Source organism: Budorcas taxicolor, chromosome 3 (genome assembly GCF_023091745.1).
Source record: "Budorcas taxicolor isolate Tak-1 chromosome 3, Takin1.1, whole genome shotgun sequence".
NCBI lineage: Eukaryota > Metazoa > Chordata > Mammalia > Artiodactyla > Bovidae > Budorcas > Budorcas taxicolor.
The window spans coordinates 79,785,893-79,793,536 of record NC_068912.1 but is presented as its reverse complement, the minus strand read 5'-3'; the positions used below and the strand labels follow the sequence as shown (position 1 = coordinate 79,793,536).

Genomic DNA, 7,644 nt, shown 5'->3' with positions numbered 1-7,644 from the left:
CATTTGAAAATCTGCCTGTTTTCCAAAGCAGTTTTCAACATTTTATATTCCCACCAGCAATGTATTAACAGGGGTTTCAATTTCTCCATCTCCTTGTCAACACTTGTTACCATCCAAAACTTTAAGATATCATAGTGAATGTGAAGTGATACTCATTATGGTTGTGAGTTGCATTTTCTGATGACTGATGATGTGGAGCATTTTTTTTTTCATGTGCTTGTTGGCCATGAAAAGATATTTATGTATCTTGAGAAATGTTCTTTGCTTGTTTGTTAATTGGATTGCTTGTCTGGTTTTGTGGTTGGTATGAGAGTTCTTTATATAGTGTACAATCTTAAGATACAGAATTTCAAATATTTTCTCCCATCCTGTGGGATTTTCACTTATTTGAAGGTATCCTTTGAAGCCCCAAAGTTTTAAATTTTAATTAAGTCTAGTTAATCTATTTTTATACTTAGTTTTGGTGTCATATCTAAAAAGCCATTACCTATTTCAGGGTTGAAGAGTTTTACTTCTGTGTTTTACATATAAGAATATTATAGTTTTAGCTTTTATATTTTTGTTTTTGATTACTTTGAATATATAGAATGAAGGAAAGAACCGATTTCTTTCTTTTGCATCTGGATATCTACTTGTCACAGCACCATTTATTGAAAGACCATTCTTTCCTCATGTCTAGATGTCTTGTTAAAAACCATTTTAAAGGTTTATTTCTGGACTCTCAGCTTTATTCCATTGCTCTATTTCTGTCCTTTTATGAGGTACCACATTGTCTTGATTCAGTTCAGTTCAGTTCAGTTCAGTCTAGTCGCTCAGTTGTGTCCGACTCTTTGTGACCCCATGGACTGCGGCACGCCAGGATTCCCTGTTCATCATCAACTCTTGGAGCTTGTTCAAACTCATGTCCATTGAGTCAGTGATGCCATCCAACCATCTCATCCTCTGTCGTCCCCTTCTCCTCCTGCCTTCAATCTTTCCCAGTATCAGGGTCTTTTCCAATGAGTCAGTTCTTCACATCAGGTGGCCAAAGAATTGGAGTTTCAGCCTCAGAATCAGTCCTTCCAATGAATATTCAGGACTGATTTCCTTTAGGATGGACTGGTTGGATCTCCTTGCAGTCCAAGGGACTCTCAAGAGTCTTCTCCAACACCACAGTTCAAGAGCATCAGTTCTTTGGCGCTCAGCTTTCCTTATAGTCCAGCTCTCACATCTATACATGACTACTGGAAAAACCATAGCTTTGACTAGACAGATCTTTGTCAGCAAAGTAATGTCTCTGCTTTTTATGTGCTATCTAGGTTAGTCATAGCTTTTCTTTCAAGGAGCAAGCGTCTTTAAATTTAGTGGCTGCAGTCATGTCTGCAGTGATTTTGGAGCCCAGGAATATAAAGTCTTTCTCTGTTTCCATGGTCTCCCCATCTATTTGCCATGAAGTGGTGGGACCAGATGCCATGGTCTTAGTTTGATTGTCTTGATTACTGTAGCTCTGAAGCAAAGTTTGAAATCAGAAGTGAATCCTCTAACTTTATTCTTTTTTTTCAATATTGTTTTAGCTATTCACTTGTGAATACATATGGATTTTAGAATCAGCTTGTCAATGTCGATACAAAATGTCACTATAAATTTGAAGGGATTATATTGAATCAAATTCAGAAGTATTGCCATCTCAATAAAAGTTCTTTCAGTCTATGAACATGGGGTGTTTTTCCATTTATTTAGGTATTCTTTAATTTATTTCAGTGATGTTTTATAGTATTCATTGTATAAATAATTGCACTTCTTTTGTTGAAAATGTTCTTAAGTATTTAATTCTTTCTGATGCTATAGGAAATGAAATTGTCTTTTAATTTTATCTCAGATTGTTCATTGCTAATGCACAAAAATAGAAATGATTTTTGTGTATTGATTTTGTATTCTGCAACCTTGCTGAACATATACAGAAATAGCAAGGATCTAACAGAAGCAGAAGAAGTTAAGAAAAGGTGGCAAGAATACACAGAAGAACTACACAGAAAAGGTCTTAATGATCTGAACAACATGATGGTGTAGTCACTCACCTAGAACCAGATATCCTGGAGTCTGAAGTCAAGTGGGCATTAGGAAGCATTACTGTGAACAAAGCTAGTGGAAGTGATGGAATTCTAAATGAGCTCTTTAAAATTCTAAAAGATGATGCTGTTAAAATGCTACACTCAGTATGTTAACAAATTGGAAAACTCAGCAGAGACCACAGAACTGGAAAAAGTCAGTTTTCATTCTAGTCTCAAAGAAGGGCAATGCCAAAGAATGTTCAGACTGTTGCACAATTGCACTCATTTCACATGCTAGCAAGGTAATGCTCAAAATCTTTCAAGCTGAGCTTCAGCAGTACATGAACCAAGAACTTACAGATGTACAAGCTGGATTTAGAAAAGACAAAGGAACCAGAGATCAAATTGCCAACATCTGTTGGATTATAGAAAAAGCAACGGAATTCCAGAAAAACATCTACATCTACTTCATGAACTACCTTATAGCCTTTGACTGTATGGATCACAACAAACTGGAAAATTCTGAAAGGGATGGGAATACCAGACCACCTGACCTGCCTCCTGAGAAATCTGTATGCAGGTCAAGAAGAAACAGAACTGGACATGGAAAAATGGACTGTTTCAAAATTGGGAAAGGTATATGTCAAGGCTGCATATTGTCACCCTGCTTATTTAGCTTACATGCAGAGTACCTCATATGAAATGCTGGGCTGGATGAATCACAAACTGAAATTAGGATTGCAAGGAGAACTATCGACAGTCTCAGATAGGCAAGTGATACCATTCTAATGGCAGAAAGTGAAGAGGAACTAAAGATCCTCTTGATGAGGGTGAAAGAGGAGAGTGAAAAAGCTGGTTTAAAACTCTACATTCAAAATACTAGGATTGTGGCATCTGGTCCCATCACTTCATGGCAAATAGATGGCAAAAAAGGAGATGCAGTGAGAGATTTTATTTTCTTGGGCTCCAGAATCACTGCAAATGGTAACTGCAGCTATGAAATAAAAGACAGTTGCTCTTTGGAAGAAAAGGTATGACAAATCTAGACAGTATATTATCAGCGTAGACATTACTTTTCAACAAAGATCCATCTAGTCAAAGCTATGGTTTTTCCAGTAGTCGTGTATGGATGTGAGAGTTGGACCATAAAGAAGACTGAGCGCTGAAGAATTGATGCTTTTGAATTATGGTGCTGGAGAAGACTCTTGAGAGTTCCCTGGACAGCAGATAGATCAAACCAGTCAATCCTAAAGGGAATCAACCCTGAATATTCACTGGAAGGACTGGTACTGAAGCTGCAGAACATTGGCCACCTGATGCCAAGAGCCAACTCATTGGAAAAGACCCTGATGCTGGGATAGATTGAGGGCAGGAAGTGAAGGGGCGACAAAGGATGAGTTGGTTTGATGACTCAATGGACATAAGTTTGAACAAACTCTGGGAAATAGTGAAGGACAAGAAGCCTAGAATGCTGTAATTCCTGGGGTTGCAAATAGTCAGACATGACTTAATGACTGAACAACAGAAATATTTTTTTGTGTGTGTGAATTCCTTAGTATTTTCTATGTGCAAGATCATGTCTTTTGAGAATAAAGATAGTTTTATTCTCTCTTTATAATTTAGTTGTTTTCTATTTCTTTTTCTTGCTCAATTGCCCTAGCTGAAACCTTGAATTGAATAGAAAGTGCAGGTGAATAACGTTATCTGATCCTGTTCACTTAGCAGGGAAGCAACCAGTCTTTTACCGTTAAGTATGATGTTAGCCGGGGCTTCCTTGGTGGTTGAGTGGTAAAGAATCTGCCTGCCAAGCAGGAGAAGTGGGTTCTATCCCTGGGTCAGGAAGATCCCTTAGAGAAAGAAATGGCAACCCACTCCAGTATTCTTGCCTGGGAAATTCCGTGGACAGAAGAGCCTGGTAGGCTACAGCCCAGGGGTTGCAAAGAGTTGAACATGACTTAGTTACTAAGCAACAGCAACAATAATGATGTTAACTACGGGTTATTCATATGCAGCTTTATCAAGCTGGAGAAGTTCTATGTCCTGTTGAATGTTTTTTGTCATGAAATCGCATTGGAATTTGTCAAATGCTTTTGCTATTGACTTGTCATGTCTTTTATTCTATTATTATGATTGATCGAACATTGATTTTCATATTTTAAATGAAACTTGCATTCCTGAGGTAAATCATATTTGATTACAGTGTATAATCCTTTTTATACATTGGAGGGTTTGGTTTGCTAGTATTTTTTACATCTATATTCATAAGAGATATTGGTCTGTAGTTTCTTTTATTGTGATGTCTTTGTCTAGTTTTGGTGTCAGAGTAATACTGGCCTCATATAAGAAGTTGGGAAGTGTTTAAAATACTTAGTATTATGTTTTTCACCAGCAATCTTGCTAAATTTTGTAACTAAGTTTAACAATTTACATATAGATACTTTGGGATTGTCCATTTTTATTGTCATTTGTGAATAATGGCAATTTTGTTTCTTTCTTTATAATCCTTTATCTTTTCCTACTTCTCTTTGTGCCTTGCTTAGGACCTCAGGTATAATGTTGTTTTGAAGTGCTCACAGAATAAATCATTTCACATTAAGAATGATGTTTCTTTCTGACTTTGAATTTTTCTCTCAATACTGCTTTATCTGCATGAAATTAACTTTTGAGATGCTTTTTTCATTATCATAAGTTTAAAATTTGATTATATCTTTTTTTGCCCTGTAGATTACCAAAAACAATTTTTATTGTCCTAATATATGGCCTTTGTGTAGTTATATTTTTGTTATTTTTTTCCTGCCTTAACTGTGGACAGAGAATGTGGTTTGTATCTGTGATTTTAGTCTTTGGATTTGTTTGTAATTTGCCTTATGTCTTTGTATGTGGTCAGTTTTTGTAAACACCCCACTGGTGATTAGAAATAATGTGCCATCTACAGTTGGAGGAGCTGAGTTCAATGTATGCCAAATTTGTTAATGTTTTGTTCCAGTGTCATTTGTTAATGCTATTTCAGTCTTAAATATCCTCACGTATTTATGTTTGCTGTTCTATTTTTTTGTTGCTATATATCAGTTGATATAAATTTTTTTTATCAGTTCAAATGCATGCACTTAAAAACTTAACTTTAGCACACAATCATTTTATTGTTTAGTCGCTAAGACTTGTCTGAGTCTTTTGCGACCCCATGGACTGTAGCCTGCCAGACTCCTCTGTACATAAGATTTCCCAGGTAAGAATACTGGAGTGGATTGCCATTTCATTCCCCATCTATTCATTCTTTAAGGAGAAAGTATTAAAAATTTCTACCATATGTATGGATATCTGTTGTTTTCCTTGCGGTACTCTGAGTTTTCACCGTATATCAATGTACTTTGAAGCTACATTGTAATAAGCATATGTTATTTTGAAGTTATACTATATGTATGCATTTAAAATTATTATATATTCCTGCTGAATGGAAACTTTAATTTGCAGTGATTCTCTTCACTTATATTTCTGTTTCTATAGGGTATTATTAAGGAGATGTTTTAAAATACATATTTATGTGTTTAACAACCTTTTTCAGTAGTTCTGACTTATTATTATCCTCATGCTTCCTGTTGGCTTTCAAATGAAAACCAGAAATATCCACTCTTGTAACTCTTAAATCCATATTTCTGAGCTTAAACATGTGATGAATGCCATTGTAACATTTTAAAGTGAGATTTCGTGTTTGTGAGACATATCAGACACAGAAATGCTGAATCTGTAGTAAAACATCAATGTCAAATTTAAGTGCTATGGACCCATAAGTTTAAAATCTTTTCCAGAATGCGAACACTCAATATGTCTAAGGTAGGCTATGTGAAATTTTTGTGGATATTGATTCTCACTGAATGAAAGTCAGCAAGTCACTTGTTATTTCATAGAACTGCTAGGCTAGATTCACCCCACTTATACAATTTTATGGTACCAAGAAAATGTCTTCTGAAGTGAATACAGGCCACTGTCAGTTAGTGTGGGACAGTATTTGCTTGGCTTTGGTGTCTTTAGGAGGTCTAGTTGACTGGGTTAAAGCTATGACTCTGCTTAGCATAGCATGGAGACTTGCTGAGGAGAGAATAGAGTTATGGGAACCATTGTCTGTGGACTATGGATGGTCTTTAAGGAGAGAGTCACACATGTGAGAACTATTTTAGTGAAAATTCCTAGTACCTGTGGTGGTGATGGTTTTAGTTCCTAAGTCATGTCTGACTCTTTTGTGACCCCATAAACTGTAGCCCATCAGTCTTCTCTGTCCATGGGATTTCCCAGGCAAGAATACTGGAATGGGTTGCCATTTCTTTCTCCAGGGAATTTTCCTGACCCAGGGATCAAACCCACATCTCCTGCATTGCAGGCAGATTCTTTACCGCTGAGCCACCAGGGAAACCCCTTCTGGTACCTATCAGTTCGGTCTCTCAGTTGTGTCCTACTGCTTTCAACCCCATGGACTGCAGCACGCCAGGCTTCCCTGTCCGTCACCAACTCCCAGAGCTTGCCCAAACTCATGTCCATCGAGTTGGTGATGCCATCCAAACATCTCATCCTCTGTCATCCCCATCTCCTCCTGCCTTCAATCTTTCCTAGCATCAAGGTCTTTTCCAAAGAGTCAGTTCTTCTCATCAGGTGGCCAAAGTATTGCACTTTCAGCTTCAGCATCAGTCCTTTCAGTGAATTTTCAGGACTGATTTTCTTTAGGATGGACTGGTTTGATCTCCTTGCAGTCCAAGGGACTCTCAAGAGTCTCCTCCAATACCACAGTTCAAAAGCATCCATTCTTGGGTGCTCAGCTTTCTTTATAGTCCAACTGTTACATCCATACATGACTACTGGATTGCTTCTTGGCCTTTTGGCTAAGATCAAGTGTAGTATCTGGTACCTATGGACCTCTTTAATTCAAACTAGGGTAATATGGACTAGTAAATAAAAATGACCCAGCTGGAGACACTCTAAAGGGGCATTGTGGCATTGATATTAATTTTAGTCTTTGCCAATTAGAAAATCCAGAAATAGCACATACCTAAAAATCTGTATATATATATGTGTGTGTGTGTGTGTATAATAGTGAGACAGATACAGAGAAAAGGAGGAGGGGAGGGAATGAAGAGAAGAGAAAGAGAGTAACTGACTCTACTCTTGAGCTAATAATTTCTATAAAGCTTATGGAAATATATAAGTGCTCTATCTGTTTATGCTAGATAATAGCTAAAGATGTGAGCCAAGTACAGATTCTCAGGAGCATCTATAATAGTATTATAATAGGCTTTAAAAATGTGAACTCATGTTCAAGAACAGCTGTTACCAAATAGCTATTTAGTGAAGGCATAGGACAACGTAGTTTTTCTCACAATTATGTTTTTTCATTTTACTTTAACTAGCAGCTGTCATTTGGGTGTCTCAACCTAGAAGATAATCAAACAATTGGATTTCTGTATGCACCAACAATATTTCTGAACCAAACTGGTTTCAGCATGAAGGAGATGAAAGAGAAAAAATAGTACACACAAATGTGTGTGTATGTGTTTATGCATAAATGCATAGAGAAAACATACTGATACATAATAATAAGCATAATAAGCACATACATAATAAGCAC

The 7,644-nt window shown here is 36.8% G+C and overlaps 1 pseudogene; it reads left to right on the top strand.

Annotated features, from left to right (window-relative positions):
- Nucleotides 1–6,881: 6,881 nt before the first annotated feature.
- On the top strand, nucleotides 6,882–7,047 carry LOC128045911 (uncharacterized; annotated as a pseudogene).
- Nucleotides 7,048–7,644: the final 597 nt, after the last annotated feature.